The sequence below is a fragment of the Diadema antillarum genome, unplaced genomic scaffold (assembly GCF_040938485.1).
Source record: "Diadema antillarum isolate AM-2024a unplaced genomic scaffold, OU_Dant_1.0 seq00000693_RagTag, whole genome shotgun sequence".
Taxonomy (NCBI): domain Eukaryota; kingdom Metazoa; phylum Echinodermata; class Echinoidea; order Diadematoida; family Diadematidae; genus Diadema; species Diadema antillarum.
The window spans coordinates 126,253-151,574 of record NW_027271598.1 but is presented as its reverse complement, the minus strand read 5'-3'; positions in this window follow the sequence as shown (position 1 = coordinate 151,574).

Below are 25,322 nucleotides of genomic sequence, written 5' to 3'. Positions count from 1 at the left end.
TGTATTGAGATATTTCTTTCTTTCTACAACTTTCTTTGCAATAACTCAAGAAAAACAGCCTCTATCACCCCCATATTTTGCACATGTTTAGTTCATGTCATGTTCATTATTTCATAAAATTGTAACTACTTGATCGGACAACATCTTGGGTATGTAAATTAGGGTCAAAGGTCATAAATGTTTCATCTTGTATCTTGGTGAATACCTGTCCTATCTTTCCCATATTTTGCTCACGTATAAACGATGTCGCAAGAATCATTTCACAAAATAAACTCTTTTTCGTCAGATGCCATCTTGGGAGTGTAAAGGTGGGTCAAAGGTCATATGTATTTGTTGCTGTATCTTTGTTATCTAGTGTATACAGAATTTAGTACCAAAGATGGCAGATATGACTCCCTTTTCTAAATGAGAATCCAAACATCACACGGCCAATGTCTCTAAACACAGATGAAACCTGTATGGTCATGCCTATTGCGATCAGGACTGGAATCATTGATTACAAAAAATCGGATCACCTTAATTTGTCAGTAATGACAAATTACAATCTCTAGTTTTTTCTTTATTTTTCTTTCTTTCTACTACTTTCTGTGCAATAGATGAACAACAGCAATGGCTATCAATCCCATATTTTGCACATGTTTAGTACATGTCACGTACATTATTTCATAAAATAACAACTACTTGATCGGACACCATCTTGGGTATGTAAATTAGGGTCAAAGGTCATAAATGTTTCATCCTGTATCTTGGTGAATACATGTCCTATCTTTCCCATATTTTGCACACGCAAAGACCATGTTACAAGAATCATTTCATAAAATAATCACTTTTTGTTTAGACTCCATCTTGGGTGTGCAGAGTGAGGTCAAAGGTCAAATATACTTCATTCTGCATTTCCGTTAGTGTATACGGAATTCGGTACCAAAGATGACAGGTCTCACTCCCTTTTCTAAGTGAGAATCCAAACATCACACGGCCAATGTCCCGTCAAAACAGATGAAACCCGTATGGTCATGAATATTTGGATCAGGACTCAAATCATTGATTTTCGAAGAGATCGGATCACCTAATTTGTCAGTGTTGACAAATTCCGGTTCTAGTGAGTCTTTGTTTCTTTCTTTATTTCTCCTCAAAAGTTGTGCAGAGGTTAGCTCAGAAAGTGCATTGCCTCTCAATGTCAAACTTATACCATATATGTATTATGTCGCAAAGACGACAGCGCAAGTAAAATCATAGTGATCAGTCGACCGTGACGTCACTATGACGTCATTATATGAAAACACATTTTCATGCATATCTCATTAATGGAATGGAATATTTCAATGAAATTTACGTCACATATATTTCAAGTCAAGGGAATTCTACCCATATTCTCAAAATTCATTTTTATCTCAAAACGCGCGCGTACGCGCGCGTTGAAATATTTGTATGCTCAAATCGAGCTCAAAATATTTTTGCACACGTTTCAGACCATTTGGAGCATTTTTTGAAAAATTGAAAAAATTGGACGGACGCGTACGCGCGCGCACATATTCGCACGCACAGCTAATATGAAATAGAAATTTTCAATTTTTTCACACGGATCGGATGTCCAAAATGTCAAGGAATATTTCTACCAAGTTTCAAGTCGATCCGATTCAATATGACGTCATACGGGCCCGTCAAATTCAAAATTCCGCGCGTGCGTCAATGGGGATACACAGTGCAACTATGCCAAAAAACGGCCAATTTTAAATCGGATTTTACTCGTCAGGATGGACGGCGACCCCCCATTTTCTTGACATATTCTAAAAGCTAATGAGATGTACATGTCATTTCATGGGCTGGCTATGCTGACAAAATGATTAAAAGATATCAAATTTCTTAATAAAGTAAAAAGAGTAAATTTTCAAAATGACGTCATCAAATTTCAAGTTTACTCGAGCGTATCTCACTTATCCTTAGCCAATTTTCACCCAAATTTCAATATGTTGTAGCTTATGAAATGTTCTTTCATAAATGTATCACATAATTTTGATTAGATGACGACATCACCTCGAAAAAATGGATTGAAAGTAACCTTGTCAAATTTGACCAGTTTACGTGTAATCTCTATGGGAGTGCAATTTTTATGGAAATGAAAATTGACATGACTATCTTTATCGAGCACTAGCTCACTTATGCTTCGGTGAATTTCTCTAAGATTTTAATATGTTGTAGCTGAGACCTAGGGCTATCGTAAGTGTGCCCTTAGTTTTTTCATACGTTGTCGGGATCACGTGAAAAAACTTGGTTGAAATTAAAGCTTATCTTCGATGTATTGTAATATTTCTTTCTTTTTACAACTTTATGTGCAATAACTCAAGAAAAACATACCCTATCACCACCATATTTTGCACATGTTTAGTTCATGTCACGTACATTATTTCATAAGATAACAACTACTTGATCAGACGCCATCTTGGGTATGTAAATTAGGGTCAAAGGTCATAGATGTTTCATCCTGTATCTTGGTGAATACATGTCTTATCTTTCCCATATTTTTCACACGTAAAGACCATGTTACAGGGATCATTTCATAAAATAATCACTTTTTGCTCAGATGCCATCTTGTCTGTGCAAAGTGGGGTCAAAGGTCATATGTACTTCTTTTTCTATCTTCGCTATGACGTATTATCTCTATGGGAGGGAATTTTTTAGATGTGAAAATTGACATGACTCTCTTTATCGAGCACTATCTTACTTATGCTTCGGTGAATTTCTCTCAGATTTTATGTTGTAGCTGAGACTTTGCACTATCAAGACTCGAATCATTGATTAAAAAAAAATCGGATCACCTTAATTTGTCAGTGATGACAAATTACAATCTCTAGTTAGGTGATCCGAGTATCCTCTCGGATCACCTTCTGTATCTGTACGGAATCTTTCTTTCTTTGTTTCTGGACAAAATTTGTGCAGAGGTTAGCTCAGAAAGTGCATTGCCTTTCAATGTCAAACTTATACCATATATGTATCGTCTCCCAAAGACGGCAATCGAACTAAAATCATGGTGATCAGTCGACCGTGACGTCACTATGACGTCATTATATGAAAACACATTCTCAATCATATCTCATTAATGGAATGGATTTTTTCAATGAAATTTACGTCACATATATTTCAGGTCAGGTGCATTCTACTCATATTCTCAAAATTCATCTATACCTTAAAACGTGCGCGTACGCGCGCGTTGAAATATTTGTATGCTCAAATCGAGCTCAAATTTTTTTTGCACACGTTTCAGACCATTTGGAGCATTTTTTGAAAAATTGAAAAATTTGGACGGACGCGTACGCGCGCGCTCATATACGCACGCACAGCTCATATGCAATAGAAATTTCCCGTTTTTTCACACTTATCGGCTGCCTGAAATGTCAAGGAATATGTCTACCAAGTTTCAAGTCAATCCGACTCAATATGACGTCATACGGGGCCGTCAAAGTTGAAATTCCGCGCGCGCGTCAATGGCGATATACAGTGCAACTATGCCAAAAAAATGACAATCTTAAATCCGATTTTACTCGTCAGGATGGACGGTGACCCCCCATTTTCTGTACATATTTTGAAAGCTGATGAGTTGTACATGTCATTTCATGGGGTGGCAATGCTGACAAAATGATTAAAAGATATCAAATTTCTTAATAAAGTAAAAAAAGTAAATTTTCAAAATGACGTCATCAAATTTCAAGTTCATTCGAGCGTATCTCACTAGTCCTTTGTCAATTTTCACCCAGATTTCAGTATGAGGTAGCTTATTTAATGTTCTTTGAAACATGAAATTACAATAATTTGATTGGATAACGGTATCACCTCGTAAAAATGGATTGAAAGTAATCTTGTCAAATTTGACCAGTTTACGTGTTATCTCTATGGGAGTGCAGTTTTTCTGGAAATGAAAATTGACATGACTATCTTTATCGAGCACTAGCTCACTTAAGCTTCGGTAAATTTCTCCCAGATTTTAATATGTTGTAGCTGAGACTTTACGCTACCGTAAGTGTGCCCTTTGTTTTTTCATACGATGTCAGAATCACGTCAAAAAATTGGGTTGAAATTCAGGCTTATCTTCGATGTATTGAGATATTTCTTTCTTTCTGCAACTTTCTTTGCAATAACTCAAGAAAAACAGCCTCTATCACTTCTATATTTTGCACATGTTTAGTTCATGTCACGTGAATTATTTCATAAAATAACAACTACTTGATCAGACACCATCTTGGGTATGTAAATTAGGGTCAAAGGTCATAAGTGTTTCATCCTGTATCTTAGTAAATACATGTCCTATCTGTCCCATATTTTGCACATGCAAAGACCATGTTACAAGGATCATTTCACAAAATAACTACTTTTTACTCAGATGCCATCTTGTCTGTGCAAATTGAGGTCAAAGGTTATATGTACTTCTTTTTGTATCTTCGTGATGACGTGTTATCTCTATGGGAGGGAATTTTCTTTAATATGAAAATTGACATGATTGTCTTTATCGAGCACTAGCTCACTTACCCTTCCGTGAATTTCTCCCAGATTTTAATATGTTGTAGCTGAGACTTTGCGCTATCGTTTTGTTGCCTTCGTTTTTTCATACGATGTCGGGATTACGATAAAAAATTGGTTGAATTTAAAGCTTATCTTCTATGTATTGAGATATTTCTTTCTTTCTGCAACTTTCTTTGCAATAACTCAAGAAAAACACGCCCTATCACCCCCATATTTTGCACATGTTTAGTTCATGTCTCGTACATTATTTCATAAAATAACAACTACTAGATCGGACAACATCTTGGGTATGTAAATTAGGGTCAAAGGTCATAAATGTTTCATCTTGTATCTGAGTGAATACCTGTCCTATCTTTCCCTTATTTTTCACACGTATAGACGATGTCGCGAGAATCATTTCACAAAATAACCACTATTTCATCAGATGCAATCTGGGAGTGCAAAGGTGGGTCAAAGGTCATATGTATTTGTTGCTGTATCTTCGTTATCTAGTGTATACAGAATTTGGTACCAAAGATGGCAGATATGACTCCCTTTTCTAAATGAGACTCCAAACATCACACGGCCAACGTCTGTAAACAGAGTTGAAACCTGTATGGTCATGCTTATTGCGATCAGGACTCGAATCATTGATTAAAAAAAATCGGATCACCTTAATTTGTCAGTAATGACAAATTACAATCTCTAGTTAGGTGATCCGAGTATCCTTCGGATCACCTTCTGTATCTGTACGGATTCTTTCTTCTTCTTTGTTTCTTTATTTCTCCGCAAAAGTTGTGCAGAGGTTAGCTCAGAAAGTCCGCTGCCTATCAATTTCAAAATTATACCATGTATGCATCATGTCCCAAAGACGAAAAATCTAATGTATCATTGTGATCAGTCGACCGTGACGTCACTATGACGTCATTATATGAAAACACATTCTCAATCATATCTCATTAATGGAATGAATTTTTTCAATGAAATTTACGTCACATATATTTCAAATTATGCGCATTCTACTCATGTTCTCAAAATTCATATTTTCTCTTAAAACGTGCGCGTACGCGCGCGTTGAAATATTTGTATGCTCCAATCGAGCTCAAAATTTTTTTGCACACGTTTCAGACCATTTGGAGCATTTTTTGAAAAATTGAAAAAATCGGACGGACGCGTACGCGCGCGCGCATATACGCACGCACAGCTCATGTGCAATTGAAATTTCCAGTTTTTTCACTTTGATCGGATGTCTGTAATGTTAAGGAATATTTATACCAAGTTTCAAATCAATGCGACTCAATATGACGTCATACGGGCCCGTCAAAGTTGAAATTCTGCGCGCGCGTCAATGGCGATATACAGTGCAACTATGCCAAAAAAACTGCTAATTTTAAATTCGATTTTACTCGTCAGGATGGACGATGACCCCCCATTTTCTTTACATATTTTAAAACCTGATGAGTTGTACATGTCATTTCATGGGGTGGCAATGCTGACAAAATGATTAAAAGATAGCAAATTTCTTAATAAAGTAAAAAAAGTAAATTTTCAAAATGACGTCATCAAATTTCAAGTTCATTTGAGCGTATCTCACTAGTCCTTTGTCAATTTTCACCCAGATTTCAGTATGTTGTAGCTTATTTAATGTTCTTTCAAACATAAAATTACAAAATTTTGATTGAATAACGGTATCACCTCGTAAAAATGGATTGAAAGTAACCTTGTCAAATTTGACCAGTTTACGTGTTATCTCTATGGGAGTGCAGTTTTTCTGGAAATGAAAATTGACATGACTATCTTTATCGAGCACTAGCTCACTTACCCTTCGGTAAATTTCTCCCAGAATTTGATATGTTGTAGCTGAGACTTTACGCTACCGTAAGTGTGCCCTTCGTTTTTTCATACGATGTCGGGATCACGTCAAAAATTTGGGTTGAAATTCAGGCTTATCTTCGATGTATTGAGATATTTCTTTCTTTCTGCAACTTTCTTTGCAATAACTCAAGAAAAACACGCCCTATCACTTCTATATTTTGCACATGTTTAGTTCATGTCACGTACATTATTTCATAAAATAACAACTACTTGATCGGACACCATCTTGGGTATGTAAATTAGGGTCAAAGGTCATAAGTGTTTCATCCTGTGTCTTAGTGAATACATGTCTTATCTTTCCCATATTTTGCAAACGCAAAGACCATGTTACAAGGATTATTTCACAAAATAACCACTTTTTACTCAGATGCCATCTTGTCTGTGCAAATTGAGGTCAAAGGTCATATGTACTTCTTTTTGTATCTTCGTTATGACGTGTTATCTCTATGGGAGGGAATTTTTTTAAATGTGAAAATTGACATGATTGTCTTTATCGAGCACTAGCTCACTTACCCTTCGGTGAATTTCTCCCAGAATTTAATAAGTTGTAGCTGAGACTTTGCGCTATCGTTAAATTTCATTTTGTTTTTTCATACGATGTCGGGATCACGATAAAAAACTTGGTTGAAATTAAAGCTTATCTTCTATGTATTGAGATATTTCTTTCTTTCTGCAACTTTCTTTGCAATAACTCAAGAAAAACACGCCCTATCACCCCCATATTCTGCACATGTTTAGTTCATGTCACGTACATTATTTCATGAAATAACAACTACTTGATCGGACAACATCTTGGGTATGTAAATTAGGGTCAAAGTTCACAAATGTTTCATCTTGTATCTTGGCGAATACCTGTCCTATCTTTCCCATATTTTGCACACGTATAGACGATGTCGCAAGAATCATTTCACAAAATAACCACTTTTTCCTCAGATGCCATCTTGGGAGTGTAAAGGTGGGTCAAAGGTCGTATGTATTTGTTGTTGTATCTTCGTTATCTAGTGTATACGGAATTTGGTACCAAAGATGGCAGATATGACTCCCTTTTCTAAACGAGAATTCAAACATCACACTGCCAACGTTTTTAACAACAGACGAAACCTGTATGGTCATGTCTATTGCGATCAGGACTCGAATCATTGATGAAAAAAAAAATCGGATCACCTTAATTTGTCAGTAATGACAAATTACAATCTCTAGTTAGGTGATCCGAGTATCCTCTCGGATCACCTTCTGTATCTGTACGGATTCTTTCTTCTTCTTCTTTCTTTATTTCTCCCCAAAAGTTGTGCAGAGGTTAGCTCAGAAAGTGCTATGCCTATCAAGTTCAAACTTATACCATGTATGTATCGTGTCCCAAAGACGGCAATCAAACTAAAATCAAAGTGATCAGGCGACCTTGACGTCACTATGACGTCATTATGTGAAAACACATTCTCAATCATATCTCATTAATGGAATGAAGTTTTTCAATGAAATTCACGTCACATTTATTTCAAGTTATGCGCATTCTACTCATATTCTCAAAATTTGCATTTTCTCTTGATACGTGCGCGTACGCGCGCGTTGAAATATTTGTATGCTCCAATCGAGCTCAAAATTTTTTTGCACACGTTTCAGACCATTTAGAGCATTTTTTGAAAAATTGAAAAAATCGGACGGACGCGTACGCGCGCGCGCATATACGCACGCACAGCTCATGTGCAATTGAAATTTCCAGTTTTTTCACTTTGATCGGATGTCTGAAATGTTAAGGAATATTTATACCAGGTTTCAAATCAATGCGACCCAATATGACGTCATACGGGCCCGTCAAAGTTGAAATTCTGCGCGCGCGTCAATGGCGATATACAGTGCAACTATGCCAAAAAACTGCTAATTTTAAATTCGATTTTACTCGTCAGGATGGACGGTGACCCCCCATTTTCTTTACATATTTTAAAACCTGATGAGTTGTACATGTCATTTCATGGGGTGGCAATGCTGACAAAATGATTAAAAGATAGCAAATTTCTTAATAAAGTAAAAAAAGTAAATTTTCAAAATGACGTCATCAAATTTCAAGTTCATTTGAGCGTATCTCACTAGTCCTTTGTCAATTTTCACCCAGATTTCAGTATGTTGTAGCTTATTTAATGTTCTTTCAAACATAAAATTACAAAATTTTGATTGAATAACGGTATCACCTCGTAAAAATGGATTGAAAGTAACCTTGTCAAATTTGACCAGTTTACGTGTTATCTCTATGGGAGTGCAGTTTTTCTGGAAATGAAAATTGACATGACTATCTTTATCGAGCACTAGCTCATTTACTCTTCGGTAAATTTCTCCCAGATTTTAATAGGTTGTAGCTGAGACTTTGGGCTATCGTCATGTACCCTTAGTTCTTTCATACAATGTCGGGATCATGTTAAAAAACTTGGTTGAAATTAAAGCTTATCTACGATGTATTGAGATATTTCTTTCTTTCTGCAACTTTCTTTGCAATAACTCAAGAAAAACAGCCTCTATCACCCCCATATTTTGCACATGTTTAGTTCGTGTCACGTACATTATTTCATAAAATAACAGCTACTTGATCGGGCACCATCTTGGGTATGTAAATTAGGGTCAAAGTTCATATATGTTTAATCCTGTATCTTGGTGAATACATGTCTTATCTTTACCATATTTTGCACACGCAAAGGCCATGTTACAAGAATCATTTCACAAAATGATCACTTTTTGCTCAGATGCCATCTTGTCTGTGCAAAGTGGGGTCAAAGGTCATATGTACTTTTTTTCTGTATCTTCGTTATGACGTGTTATCTATATGGGAGGGAATTTTTCTAGATGTGAAAATTGACACGATTGTCTTTATCGAGCACTAGCTTACTTACCCTTCGGTGAATTTCTCCCAGATTTTAATATGTTGTAGCTTATTATTTGCTCTTTCTGTTTTGTTCAATCATAATTTTGATTGGGTGACGTCATTACCTCGTAAAAATGGATTGAAAGTAACCTTGTCAAATTTGACCAATTTACGTGTTATCTCTATTGGAGTGGAGTTTATCTGGAAATGAAAATTGACATGACTGTCTGTATCGAGCACTAGCTCACTTACCCTTCGGTAAATTTCTCCCAGATTTTAATAGGTTGTAGCTGAGACTTTGGGCTATCGTCATGTACCCTTAGTTCTTTCATACAATGTCGGGATCATGTTAAAAAACTTGGTTGAAATTAAAGCTTATCTACGATGTATTGAGATATTTCTTTCTTTCTGCAACTTTCTTTGCAATAACTCAAGAAAAACAGCCTCTATCACCCTCATATTTTGCACATGTTTAGTTTGTGTTACGTACATTATTTCATAAAATAACAGCTACTTGATCAGACACCATCTTGGGTATGTAAATTAGGGTCAAAGGTCATAAATGTTTAATCCTGTATCTTGGTGAATACATGTCCTATCTTTCCCATATTTTGCACACGCAAAGACCATGTTATAAGAATCATTTCAAAAAATAACCAATTTTTGCTCAGATGCCATCTTGTCTGTGCAAAGTGGGGTCAAAGGTCAAATATACTTCATTCTGTATCTTCGTTAGTGTATACGGAATTCGGTACCAAAGATGGCAGGTCTTACTCCCTTTTCTAAATGAGAATCCAAACATCACACGGCCAATGTCCCCTAAACGCAGATGAAACATTTATGGTCATGCCTATTGGGATCAGGACGTAAATCATTGATTTCCGAATAGATCGGATCACCTAATTTGTCAGTGTTGACAAATTCCAAGTCTAGTTAGGTGATCCGAGTATCCTCTCGGATCACCTTCTGTATCTGTACGGATTCTTTTTAGGTGATCCGAGTATCCTCTCGGATCACCTTCTGTATCTGTACGGATTCTTTGTTTTTCTTCTTCTTTATTTCTCCTCAAAAGTTGTGCAGAGGTTAGCTCAGAAAGTCCGCTGCCTGTCAATTTCAAAATTATATCATGTATGCATCATGTCCCAAAGACGGCAAATCTAATGTATCATTGTGATCAGTCGACCGTGACGTCACTATGACGTCATTATATGAAAACACATTCTCAATCATATCTCATTAATGAAATTGAATTTTTCAATGAAATTTACGTCACATATATTTAAAGTTATGCGCATTCTACTCATGTTCTCAAAATTCATATTTTCTCTTAAAACGTGCGCGTACGCGCGCGTTGAAATATTTGTATGCTCCAATCGAGCTCAAAATTTTTTTGCACACGTTTCAGACCATTTGGAGCATTTTTTGAAAAATTGAAAAAATCGGACGGACGCGTACGCGCGCGCGCATATACGCACGCACAGCTCATATGCAATTGAAATTTCCAGTTTTTTCACTTTGATCGCATGTCTGAAATGTCAAGGAATATTTATACCACGTTTCAAGTCAATCCGACTCAATATGACGTCATACGGGGCCGTCAAAGTTGAAATTCCGCGCGCGCGTCAATGGCGATATACAGTGCAACTATGCCAAAAAACTGCCAATTTTAAATCCGATTTTACTCGTCAGGATGGACGGTGACCCCCCATTTTCTTTACATATATTGAAAGCTGATGAGTTGTACATGTCATTTCATGGGTAGGCAATGCTGACAAAATGATTAAAAGATATCAAATTTCTTAATAAAGTAAAAAAAGTAAATTTTCAAAATGACGTCATCAAATTACAAGTTTACTCGAGCGTATCTCACTTATCCTCTGCCAATTTTCTCCCATATTTCAGTATGTTGTAGCTTATGAAATGTTCTTTCATTAATGTAAAAACAACATTTTGATTGGATGACGTCATCGCCTCGTAAAAATGGATTGAATGTATCCTTGTAGAATTTGACCAGTTTACGTGTTATCTCTATGGGAGAGCAGTTTTTCTGGCAGTGAAAATTGACATGACTCTCTTTTTCGAGCACTAGCTCACTTTTGCTTCGGTGAATTTTTCCCAGATTTTAGTATGTTGTAGCTGAGACTTTGGGCTATCGTAAGTGTGCCCTTCATTTTTTCATACGACGTCGGCATCACGTCGAAAAACTTGGTTGAAAATGGCACGTGGCTTCGATGCAGCGTCATTTTGCTTAATACACAGGGCCTATGGAGCATGAAATAGGTCATTGCATAGCGCATCCGACTCGTAATCCTAAGGTCCCTGGTTCGAGGCTCACCCCTGCCAATATTTTTTTTTTCATTTTTTTAAACACTTTTTTTCTTCTTTTTCTTTAGTTAGTCTTAATCTCCCTTCCTAACTTTATCTTTTTCTGATTTTTTTATGCTTCTCCTTCAAATTTCTATAAAATAACATATTTTTTTCTTTATTTTTCTTTCTTTCTACTACTTTCTGTGCAATAGATGAACAACAACAATGGCTATCAATCCCATATTTTGCACATGTTTAGTTCATGTCACGTACATTATTTCATAAAATAACAACTACTTGATCAGACACCATCTTGGGTATGTAAATTAGGGTCAAAGGTCATAAATGTTTCATCCTGTATCTTGGTGAATACATGTCCTATCTTTCCCATATTTTGCACACACAAAGACCATGTAACAAGGATCATTTCACAAAATAACCACTTTTTGCTCAGACGCCATCTTGGGTGTGCAAAGTGAGGTCAAAGGTCATATGTACTTCTTTCTGTATTTTCGTTATGACGTGTTATCTCTATGGGAGGGATTTTTTTTAATGTGAAAATCGACATGCTTTTCTTTATTGAGCACTAGCTCTCACTTACCCTTCGGTGAATTTCTCCCAGATTTTATGTTGTACCTAAGACTTTGCATTTTGCATCTTGGTGAATACCTGTCCTATCTTTGCCATATTTTGCACACGAATATAGACGATGTCGCAAGAATCATTTCACAAAATAACCACTTTTTCCTCAGATGCCATCTTGGGAGTGTAAAGGTGGGTCAAAGGTCATATGTATTCGTTGCTGTATCTTCGTTATTCAGTGTATACAGAATTGGTACCAAAGATGGCAGATATGACTCCCTTTTCTAAATGAGAATCCAAACCTCACACGGCCAATGTCTCTAAACACAGATGAAACTTGTATTGTCATGCCTATTACGATCAGGACTCGAATCATTGATTAAAAAAAAAAATCGGATCACCTTAATTTGTCAGTGATGACAAATTACAATCTCTAGTTCTTCTTCTTCTTCTTCTTCTTCTTTATTTCTCCTCAAAAGTTGTGCAGAGGTTAGCTCAGAAAGTCCGCTGCCTGTCAATTTCAAAATTATATCATGTATGCATCATGTCCCAAAGACGGCAAATCTAATGTATCATTGTGATCAGTCGACCGTGACGTCACTATGACGTCATTATATGAAAACACATTCTCAATCATATCTCATTAATGAAATAGAATTTTTCAATGAAATTTACGTCACATATATTTAAAGTTATGCGCATTCTACTCATGTTCTCAAAATTCATATTTTCTCTTAAAACGTGCGCGTACGCGCGCGTTGAAATATTTGTATGCTCCAATCGAGCTCAAAATTTTTTTGCACACGTTTCAGACCATTTGGAGCATTTTTTGAAAAATTGAAAAAATCGGACGGACGCGTACGCGCGCGCGCATATACGCACGCACAGCTCATATGCAATTGAAATTTCCAGTTTTTTCACTTTGATCGCATGTCTGAAATGTCAAGGAATATTTATACCACGTTTCAAGTCAATCCGACTCAATATGACGTCATACGGGGCCGTCAAAGTTGAAATTCCGCGCGCGCGTCAATGGCGATATACAGTGCAACTATGCCAAAAAACTGCCAATTTTAAATCCGATTTAACTCGTCAGGATGGACGGTGACCCCCCATTTTCTTTACATATATTGAAAGCTGATGAGTTGTACATGTCATTTCATGGGTAGGCAATGCTGACAAAATGATTAAAAGATATCAAATTTCTTAATAAAGTAAAAAAAGTAAATTTTCAAAATGACGTCATCAAATTACAAGTTTACTCGAGCGTATCTCACTTATCCTCTGCCAATTTTCTCCCATATTTCAGTATGTTGTAGCTTATGAAATGTTCTTTCATTAATGTAAAAACAACATTTTGATTGGATGACGTCATCGCCTCGTAAAAATGGATTGAATGTATCCTTGTAGAATTTGACCAGTTTACGTGTTATCTCTATGGGAGAGCAGTTTTTCTGGCAGTGAAAATTGACATGACTCTCTTTTTCGAGCACTAGCTCACTTTTGCTTCGGTGAATTTTTCCCAGATTTTAGTATGTTGTAGCTGAGACTTTGGGCTATCGTAAATGTGCCCTTCATTTTTTCATACGACGTCGGCATCACGTCGAAAAACTTGGTTGAAAATGGCACGTGGCTTCGATGCAGCGTCATTTTGCTTAATACACAGGGCCTATGGAGCATGAAATAGGTCATTGCATAGCGCATCCGACTCGTAATCCTAAGGTCCCTGGTTCGAGGCTCACCCCTGCCAATATTTTTTTTTCATTTTTTTAAACACTTTTTTTCTTCTTTTTCTTTAGTTAGTCTTAATCTCCCTTCCTAACTTTATCTTTTTCTGATTTTTTTATGCTTCTCCTTCAAATTTCTATGAAATAACATATTTTTTTCTTTATTTTTCTTTCTTTCTACTACTTTCTGTGCAATAGATGAACAACAACAATGGCTATCAATCCCATATTTTGCACATGTTTAGTTCATGTCACGTACATTATTTCATAAAATAACAACTACTTGATCAGACACCATCTTGGGTATGTAAATTAGGGTCAAAGGTCATAAATGTTTCATCCTGTATCTTGGTGAATACATGTCCTATCTTTCCCATATTTTGCACACACAAAGACCATGTAACAAGGATCATTTCACAAAATAACCACTTTTTGCTCAGACGCCATCTTGGGTGTGCAAAGTGAGGTCAAAGGTCATATGTACTTCTTTCTGTATTTTCGTTATGACGTGTTATCTCTATGGGAGGGATTTTTTTTTAATGTGAAAATCGACATGCTTTTCTTTATCGAGCACTAGCTCTCACTTACCCTTCGGTGAATTTCTCCCAGATTTTATGTTGTACCTAAGACTTTGCATTTTGCATCTTGGTGAATACCTGTCCTATCTTTGCCATATTTTGCACACGAATATAGACGATGTCGCAAGAATCATTTCACAAAATAACCACTTTTTCCTCAGATGCCATCTTGGGAGTGTAAAGGTGGGTCAAAGGTCATATGTATTCGTTGCTGTATCTTCGTTATTCAGTGTATACAGAATTGGTACCAAAGATGGCAGATGTGACTCCCTTTTCTAAATGAGAATCCAAACCTCACACGGCCAATGTCTCTAAACACAGATGAAACTTGTATTGTCATGCCTATTACGATCAGGACTCGAATCATTGATTAAAAAAAAATCGGATCACCTTAATTTGTCAGTGATGACAAATTACAATCTCTAGTTGATATTATTAGGTGATCCGAGTATCCTCTCGGATCACCTATTGTATCTGTACTGAATCTTTCTTCTTTATTTCTTTCTCCTCAAATGTTTTGCAGCGGTTAACTCAAAAAGTCATTCACCTATCACTTTTAAACTTACACCATATATGTATCACGTCATAAGGACGACAGATCTAATGTATCATTGTGATCAGACAACCATGACGTCACTATGACGTCATTATCTGAAATCACGTTCACATTCGTATCTCATTAATGGAATGGAATTTCTCAATGAAATTTACATATCATATAGTTCAAGTCAAGTTCTATCGATATATTTCCTGAAATTTGATCACGACCCTGGTAAACGAGCGCGTACGCGCGCGTTGAAATTTTAACGTGCTCCAATCGAGCTCAAAATTGTTTTACATACGTTTCAGGTCATTTGGAGTATTTCAGAAAAAATCGACGGACGCGTACGCGCGCGCGCATATACGCGCGCAAAGCTCATATGCGACGAAAATATCCCGTTTTTTCACACGGATCGGATATCTGAAGTGTCAAGGAATATTTCTACCAAGTTTCAAGTCAATCCGACTCAATATGACATCATACGGGCTCGTCAAAGTTGAAATTCCGCGCGCGCGTTAATGGTGATATACAGTGCAACTATGCCCAAAAACCGCCATTTTTAAATCCGATTTTACTCGTCAGGATGGACGGTGACCCCCCATTTTCTTTACATATTTTGAAAGCTGATGAGTTGTACATTTCATTTAATGGGGTGGCAATGCTGGCAAAATGATTAAAAGATATCAAATTTCTTAATAAAGTAAAAAAAGTAAATTTTCAAAATGACGTCATCAAATTTCAAGTTTATTCAAGCGTTTCTCATTAATACTTTGTCAATTTTCACCCAAATTTCAGTATGTTGTAGCTTACTTAATGTTCTTTCAAACATAAATTTACAAAAATTTAATTGGAGACAGCATCACCTCGTAAAAATGGATTGAATGTAATCTTGTCAAATTTGACCAGTTTACGTGTTATCTCTATGGGAGTGCAGTTTTTCTGGAAATGAAATTTGACACGACTATCTTTCTCGAGCACTAGCTCACTTACCCTTCGGTGAATTTCTCCCAGATTTTAATATGTTGTAGCTGAGACTTTACGCTATCGTAATGTGCCCATCATTTCTTCATACGATGTCGGGATCACGTCAAAACGTTTGGTTGAAATTCAAGCTTATTTTCGATGTATTGACATATTTCTTTCTTTCTGCAACTTTCTTTGCAATAACTCAAGAAAAACAGGCCCTATCACCCCCATCTTTGGCACACGTTTAGTCCATGTCACGTTAATTATTTCATAAAATAACAACTACTTGAGCAGACACCATCTTCGGTATGTAAATTAGGGTCAAAGGTCATAAATGTTTCATCCTGTATCTTGGTGAATACATGTCCTATCTTTCCCATATTTTGCACACGCAAAAACCATGTTACAAGGATCATTTCACAAAATAACCACTTTTTGCTCAGATGCCATCTTGTCTGTGCAAAGTGGGGGCAAAGGTCATATGTACATCTTTCTGTATCTTCGCTATGACGTGTTATCTCTATGGGAGAGAATTTTTCTAGATGTGAAAATTGACGTGATTGTCTTTATCGAGCCCTAGCTCACTTAACCTTCGGTGAATTTCTCCCAGATTTTGATAAGTTGTAGCTGAGACTTTGGGCTATCGTCATGTGCCCTCCACTTTTTCATATGACGTCGGCATCACGTCAAAAAACTTGGTGGAAATGAAAGCTTATCTTCGATGTATTTTCATATTTCTTTCTTTCTGCAACTGTCTTTGCAATAACTCAAGAAAAAACAGGCCCTATCACCCCCATCTTTGGCACATGTTTAGTTCATGTCACGTACATTATTTCATAAAATAACTATTTGATCTGACAACATCTTGGGTATGCAAATTAGGGTCAAAGGTCATACATTTTTTATCTAGTATCTTGGTGAATACCTGTCCTATCTTTCCCATATTTTGCACACGTATAGACGATGTCGCAAGAATCATTTCACAAACTAACCACTTTTTCCTCAGATGCCATCTTGGGAGTGTAAAGGTGGGTCAAAGGTCATGTGTATTTGTTGCTGTATCTTCGTTATCTAGTGTATACAGAATTTGGTACCAAAGATGGCAGATATGACTTCCTTTTCTAAATGAGAATCCAAACATCACACGGCCAATGTCTCTAAACACAGATGAAACCTGTATGGTCATCAGGATTTGAATCATTGATTAAAAAAAAAATCGGATCACCTTAATTTGTCAGTAATGACAAATTACAATCTCTAGTTAGGTGATCCGAGTATCCTCTCGGATCACCTTCTGTATCTGTACGGATTCTTTGTTTTTCTTCTTCTTTATTTCTCCTCAAAAGTTGTGCAGAGGTTAGCTCAGAAAGTCCGCTGCCTGTCAATTTCAAAATTATATCATGTATGCATCATGTCCCAAAGACGGCAAATCTAATGTATCATTGTGATCAGTCGACCGTGACGTCACTATGACGTCATTATATGAAAACACATTCTCAATCATATCTCATTAATGAAATAGAATTTTTCAATGAAATTTACGTCACATATATTTAAAGTTATGCGCATTCTACTCATGTTCTCAAAATTCATATTTTCTCTTAAAACGTGCGCGTACGCGCGCGTTGAAATATTTGTATGCTCCAATCGAGCTCAAAATTTTTTTGCACACGTTTCAGACCATTTGGAGCATTTTTTGAAAAATTGAAAAAATCGGACGGACGCGTACGCGCGCGCGCATATACGCACGCACAGCTCATATGCAATTGAAATTTCCAGTTTTTTCACTTTGATCGCATGTCTGAAATGTCAAGGAATATTTATACCACGTTTCAAGTCAATCCGACTCAATATGACGTCATACGGGGCCGTCAAAGTTGAAATTCCGCGCGCGCGTCAATGGCGATATACAGTGCAACTATGCCAAAAAACTGCCAATTTTAAATCCGATTTAACTCGTCAGGATGGACGGTGACCCCCCATTTTCTTTACATATATTGAAAGCTGATGAGTTGTACATGTCATTTCATGGGTAGGCCATGCTGACAAAATGATTAAAAGATATCAAATTTCTTAATAAAGTAAAAAAAGTAAATTTTCAAAATGACGTCATCAAATTACAAGTTTACTCGAGCGTATCTCACTTATCCTCTGCCAATTTTCTCCCATATTTCAGTATGTTGTAGCTTATGAAATGTTCTTTCATTAATGTAAAAACAACATTTTGATTGGATGACGTCATCGCCTCGTAAAAATGGATTGAATGTATCCTTGTAGAATTTGACCAGTTTACGTGTTATCTCTATGGGAGAGCAGTTTTTCTGGCAGTGAAAATTGACATGACTCTCTTTTTCGAGCACTAGCTCACTTTTGCTTCGGTGAATTTTTCCCAGATTTTAGTATGTTGTAGCTGAGACTTTGGGCTATCGTAAGTGTGCCCTTCATTTTTTCATACGACGTCGGCATCACGTCGAAAAACTTGGTTGAAAATGGCACGTCGCTTCGATGCAGCGTCATTTTGCTTAATACACAGGGCCTATGGAGCATGAAATAGGTCATTGCATAGCGCATCCGACTCGTAATCCTAAGGTCCCTGGTTCGAGGCTCACCCCTGCCAATATTTTTTTTTTCATTTTTTTAGGTGATCCGAGTATCCTCTCGGATCACCTATTGTATCTGTACGGATTCTTTCTTCTTCTTCTTCTTTCTTTATTTCTCCCCAAAAGTTGTGCAGAGGTTAGCTCAGAAAGTACTCTGCCTATCAATTTCAAACTTATACCATGTATGTATCGTGTCCCAAAGACGGCAATCGAACTAAAATCAAAGTGATCAGTCGACCGTGACGTCACTATGACGTCATTATATGAAAACACATTTTCAGTCATATCTCATTAATGGAATGAAGTTTTTCAATGAAATTTACGTCACATATATTTCAAGTTATGCGCATTCTACTCATATTCTCAAAATTCACATTTTCTCTTGGTACGTGCGCGTACGCGCGCGTTGAAATATTTGTATGCTCAAATCGAGCTCAAATTTTTTTGCACACGTTTCAGACCATTTGCAGCATTTTTTGAAAAATTGAAAAAATCGGACGGACGCGTACGCGCGCGCGCATATACGCACGCACAGCTTATATGCAATAGAAATTTCCCGTTTTTTCACACGTATCGGCTGCCTGAAATGTCAAGGAATATTTCTACCAAGTTTCAAGTCAATCCGACTCAATATGACGTCATACGGGCCCGTCAAAGTTGAAATTCCGCGCGCGCGTCAATGGCGATAAACAGTACAACTATGCCAAAAAACTGCCAATTTTAAATCCGATTTTACTCGTCAGGATGGACGGTGACCCCCCATTTTCTATACATATTTTGAAAACTGATGAGTTGTACATGTCATTTCATGGGTTGGCAACGCTGACAAAATGATTAAAAGATATCAAATTTCTTAATAAAGTAAAAAAAGTAAATTTTCAAAATGACGTCATCAAATTTCAAGTTCATTCGAGCGTATCTCACTAGTCCTTTGTCAATTTTCACCCAGATTTCAGTATGATGTAGCTTATTTAATGTTCATTCAAAGATAAAATTACAATGTTCTGATTGGATAACGGTATCACCTCGTAAAAATGGATTAAAAGTAATCTTGTCAAATTTGACCAGTTTACGTGTTATCTCTATGGGAGTGCAGTTTTTCTGGAAATGAAAATTGACATGACTATCTTTATCGAGCACTAGCTCACTTAAGCTTCGGTAAATTTCTCCCAGATTTTAATATGTTGTAGCTGAGACTTTACGCTACCGTAAATGTGCCCTTTGTTTTTTCATACGATGTCAAAATCACGTCAAAAAATTGGGTTGAAATTCAGGCTTATCTTCGATGTATTGAGATATTTTTTTCTTTCTGCAACTTTCTTTGCAATAACTCAAGAAAAACGGCCTCTATCACTTCTATATTTTGCACATGTTTAGTTCATATCACGTGAATTATTTCATAAAATAACAGCTACTTGATCGGACACCATCTTGGGTATGTAAATTAGAGTCAAAGGTCATAAGTGTTTCACCCTGTATCTTAGTGAATACATGTCTTATCTTTCCCATATTTTGCACACACAAAGACCATGTTACAAGAATCATTTCACAAAATAACCACTTTTTGCTCAGATGCCATCATGTCTGTGCAAAGTGGGGTCAAAGGTCATATATTCTTTCTGTATCTTCATTATGACGTGTTATCTCTATGGGAGTGCAGTTTTTCTGCGAATGAAGCTATGACAATCTTTTTCGAGCAATAGCTCACTTATGCTTCGGTGAATTTCTCCCAGATCTTAATATGTTGTAGCTGAGACTTTGGGCTATTGTATTTTACCCTTCGTTTTTTTCATACGATGTCGGGATCACGTTAAAAAACGTGGTTGAATTTAAAGCTTATCTTCAATGTATTGAGATGTTTCTTTTCTTTCTGCAACTTTCTTTGCAATAACTCAAGAAAAACAGCATCTATCACCCTCAAATTTTGCACATGTTTAGTTCATGTCACGTACATTATTTCATAAAATAACAACTTCTTGATCAGACACCATCTTGGGTATGTAAATTAGGGTCAAAGGTCATAAATGTTTCATTCTGTATCTTAGTGAATACATGTCCTGTCTCTTCCATATTTTGCACACGCAAAGACCATGTTACAAGAATCATTTTACAAAATAACCACATTTTGCTTAGATGCCATCCTGGCTGTGCAAAGTGAGGTCAGTGGTCAAATATACTTCATTCTGTCTCTTTATTATGACGTGTTATACGGAATATGGTACCAAAGATGGCAGATCTGACTCGCTTTTCTAAATGAGATTCCGAATATCACACGGCGAATGTCCCTAAACACAGATGAAACCTGTATGGTCATGCCTAAATTATATATTTGTTGCTGTATCTTCGTTATCTAGTGTATACAGAATTTGGAACCAAAGATGACAGATTTGACTCCCTTTTCTAAATGAGAATCCAAACATCACACAACCAATGTCTCTAAACACAGATGAAACCTGTATGGTGTTGCCTATTGCGATCAGACCTCGAATCATTGATTAAAAAAAAATCGGATCACCTTAATTTGTCAGTGATGACAAATTACAATCTCTAGTTCTTCTTTTTCTTCTTCTTCTTTATTTCTCCTCAAAAGTTGTGCAGAGGTTAGCTCAGAAAGTGCATTGCCTCTCAATGTCAGACTTATACCATATATGTATCATGTCGCAAAGACGACAGCGCAAGTAAAATCATAGTGATCAGTCGACCGTGACGTCACTATGACGTCATTATATGAAAACACATTTTCATGCATATCTCATTAATGGAATGGAATATTTCAATGAAATTTACGTCACATATATTTCAAGTCAAGTGGATTCTACTCATATTCTCAAAATTCATTTTTATCTCAAAACGCGCGCGTGCGCGCGCGTTGAAATATTTGTATGCTCAAATCCAGCTCAATTTTTTTTTGCACACGTTTCAGACCATTTGCAGCATTTTTTGAAAAATTGAAAAAATTGGACGGACGCGTACGCGCGCGCACATATACGCACGCACAGCTAATATGAAATAGAAATTTTCAATTTTTTCACACGGATCGGATGTCCGAAATTTCAAGGAATATTTCTACCAAGTTTCAAGTCGATCCGACTCAATATGACGTCATACGGGCCCGTCAAATTCAAAATTCCGCGCGTGCGTCAATGGGGATACACAGTGCAACTATGCCAAAAAACCGCCAATTTTAAATCGGATTTTACTCGTCAGGATGGACGGTGACCCCCCATTTTCTTTACATATTCTGAAAGGTGATGAGTTGTACATGTCATTTCATGGGCTGGCTATGCTGATAAAATGATTAAAAGATATCAAATTTCTTAATAAAGTAAAAAAAGTAAATTTTCAAAATGACGTCATCAAATTTCAAGTTTACTCGAGCGTATCTCACAAATCCTTTGCCAATTTTCACCCAAATTTCAATATATTGTAGCTTATGAAATGTTCTTTCATAAATGTAATTAAACAATTTTGATTTGATGACGACATCACCTCAAAAAAATGGATTGAAGGTAACCTTGTCAAATTTGACCAGTTTACGTGTAATCTCTATGGGAGTGCAATTTTTATGGAAATGAAAATTGACATGACTATTTTTATCGAGCACTAGCTCACTTATGCTTCGGTGAATTTCTCTAAGATTTTAATATGTTGTAGCTGAGATGTAGGGCTATCGTAAGTGTGCCCTTCGTTTTTTCATACGTTGTCGGGATCACGTAAAAAAACTTGGTTGAAATTAAAGTTTATCTTCGATGTATTGAAATATTTCTTTCTTTTTGCAACTTTCTTTGCAATAACTCAAGAAAAACAGCCCCTATCACCTTCATATTTTGCACATGTTTAGTTCATGTCACGAAAATTATTTCATAAAATCACAACTACTTGATCAGACGCCATCTTGGGTATGTAAATTAGGGTCAAAGGTCATAGATGTTTCATCCTGTATCTTGGTGAATACATGTCCTATCTTTCCCATATTTTGCACACGTAAAGACCATGTTACAGGGATCATTTCATAAAATAACCACTTTTTGCTCAGATGCCATCTTGTCTGTGCAAAGTGGGGTCAAAGGTCATATGTACTTCTTTTTCTATCTTTGCTATGACGTGTTATCTCTATGGGAGGGAATTTTTTAGATGTGAAAATTGACATGACTCTCTTTATCGAGCACTATCTTACTTATGCTTCGGTGAATTTCTCTCAGATTTTGATATGTTGTAGCTGAGACTTTGCAGTATCAGGACTCGAATCATTGATTAAAAAAAAAGATCGGATCACCTTAATTTGTCAGTGATGACAAATTACAATCTCTAGTTCTTTGTTTCTTTCTTTATTTCTCCTCAAAAGTTGTGCAGAGGTTAGCTCAGAAAGTGCATTGCCTCTCAATGTCAAACTTATACCATATATGTATCATGTCGCAAAGACGACAGCGCAAGTAAAATCATAGTGATCAGTCGACCGTGACGTCACTATGACGTCATTATATGAAAACACATTTTCATTCATATCTCATTAATTGAATGGACATTTTCAATGAAATTTACGTCACATATATTTCAAGTCAAGCGCATTCTACTCATATTATCAAAATTCATATTTATTATTAAAACGTGCGCGTACGCGCGCGTTGAAATATTTGTATTCTCCAATCGAGCTCAAAATCTTTTTGCACACGTTTCAGACCATTTAGAGCATTTTTTGAAAAATTGAAAAAATCGGACGGACGCGTACGCGCGCGCACATATACGCACGCACAGGTCATATGGAATAGAAATTTCCCGTTTTCTCACATTTATCAGATGCCTAAAATGTCAAGGAATATTTCTTCCAAGTTTCAAGTCAATCCGACTCAATATGACGTCATACGGGCCCGTCAAAGTTGAAATTCCGCGCGCGCGTCAATGGCGATATACAGTGCAACAATGCAAAAAAACCGCCAATTTTAAATCCGATTTTACTCGTCAGGATGGACGGTAACCCCCCATTTTCTTTACATATTTTGAAAGCTGATGAGTTGTAAATATCATTTCATGGGTTGGCGATACTGAAAAAATGATTAAAAGATATCAAATTTCTTAATAAAGTAAAAAAAGTAAATTTTCAAAATGACGTCATCAAATTTCAAGTTCACTCGAGCGTATCTCACTTATCCTTTGCCAATTTTCACACAGTTTTCAGTATGTTGTAGCTTATTAAATGTACTTTCATATTTATAATTACAAAAATTTGATTGGATGACGTCATCACCTCGTAAAAATGGATTGAAAGCATCCTTGTAAAATTTGACCAGTTTACGTGTTATCTCTATGGGAGAGCAGTTTTTCTGGAAGTGAAAATTGACATGACTCTCTTTTTCGAGCACTAGCTCACTTTTGCTTCGGTGAATTTTTCCCAGATTTTAGTATGTTGTAGCTGAGACTTTGGGCTATCGTAAGTGTGCCCTTCATTTTTTCATACGACGTCGGCATCACGTCGAAAAACTTGGTTGAAAATGGCACGTGGCTTCGATGCAGCGTCATTTTGCTTAATACACAGGGCCTATGGAGCATGAAATAGGTCATTGCATAGCGCATCCGACTCGTAATCCTAAGGTCCCTGGTTCGAGGCTCACCCCTGCCAATTTTTTTTTTTTCATTTTTTTAAACACTTTTTTTCTTCTTTTTCTTTAGTTATTCTTAATCTCCCTTCCTAACTTTATCTTTTTCTGATTTTTTTATGCTTCTCCTTCAAATTTCTATAAAATAACATATTTTTTTCTTTATTTTTCTTTCTTTCTACTACTTTCTGTGCAATAGATGAACAACAATGGCTATCAATCCCATATTTTGCACATGTTTAGTTCATGTCACGTACATTATTTCATAAAATAACAACTACTTGATCAGACACCATCTTGGGTATGTAAATTAGGGTCAAAGGTCATAAATGTTTCATCCTGTATCTTGGTGAATACATGTCCTATCTTTCCCATATTTTGCACACACAAAGACCATGTAACACGGATCATTTCACAAAATAACCACTTTTTGCTCAGACGCCATCTTGGGTGTGCAAAGTGAGGTCAAAGGTCATATGTACTTCTTTCTGTATTTTCGTTATGACGTGTTATCTCTATGGGAGGGATTTTTTTTAATGTGAAAATCGACATGCTTTTCTTTATCGAGCACTAGCTCTCACTTACCCTTCGGTGAATTTCTCCCAGATTTTATGTTGTACCTAAGACTTTGCATTTTGCATCTTGGTGAATACCTGTCCTATCTTTGCCATATTTTGCACACGAATATAGACGATGTCGCAAGAATCATTTCACAAAATAACCACTTTTTCCTCAGATGCCATCTTGGGAGTGTAAAGGTGGGTCAAAGGTCATATGTATTCGTTGCTGTATCTTCGTTATTCAGTGTATACAGAATTGGTACCAAAGATGGCAGATATGACTCCCTTTTCTAAATGAGAATCCAAACCTCACACGGCCAATGTCTCTAAACACAGATGAAACTTGTATTGTCATGCCTATTACGATCAGGACTCGAATCATTGATTAAAAAAAAAATCGGATCACCTTAATTTGTCAGTGATGACAAATTACAATCTCTAGTTTTGTCTTGAATTTGAAGCCTTACCTATGCTATTCCAAATTTGGTGATTTTTTATGGCTTTTGGTGATTTTTTACAAGGCTTTTGGTGATTTTGCTCTGTTGGGACCTGGCAACGCTGATCTCACCGTGAAGGAACACATCAAGCAGGTCTGCAAGTCTGCTACAGCTGCTCTTCGATGTCTTGGCAAACTAAGAACCTACCTC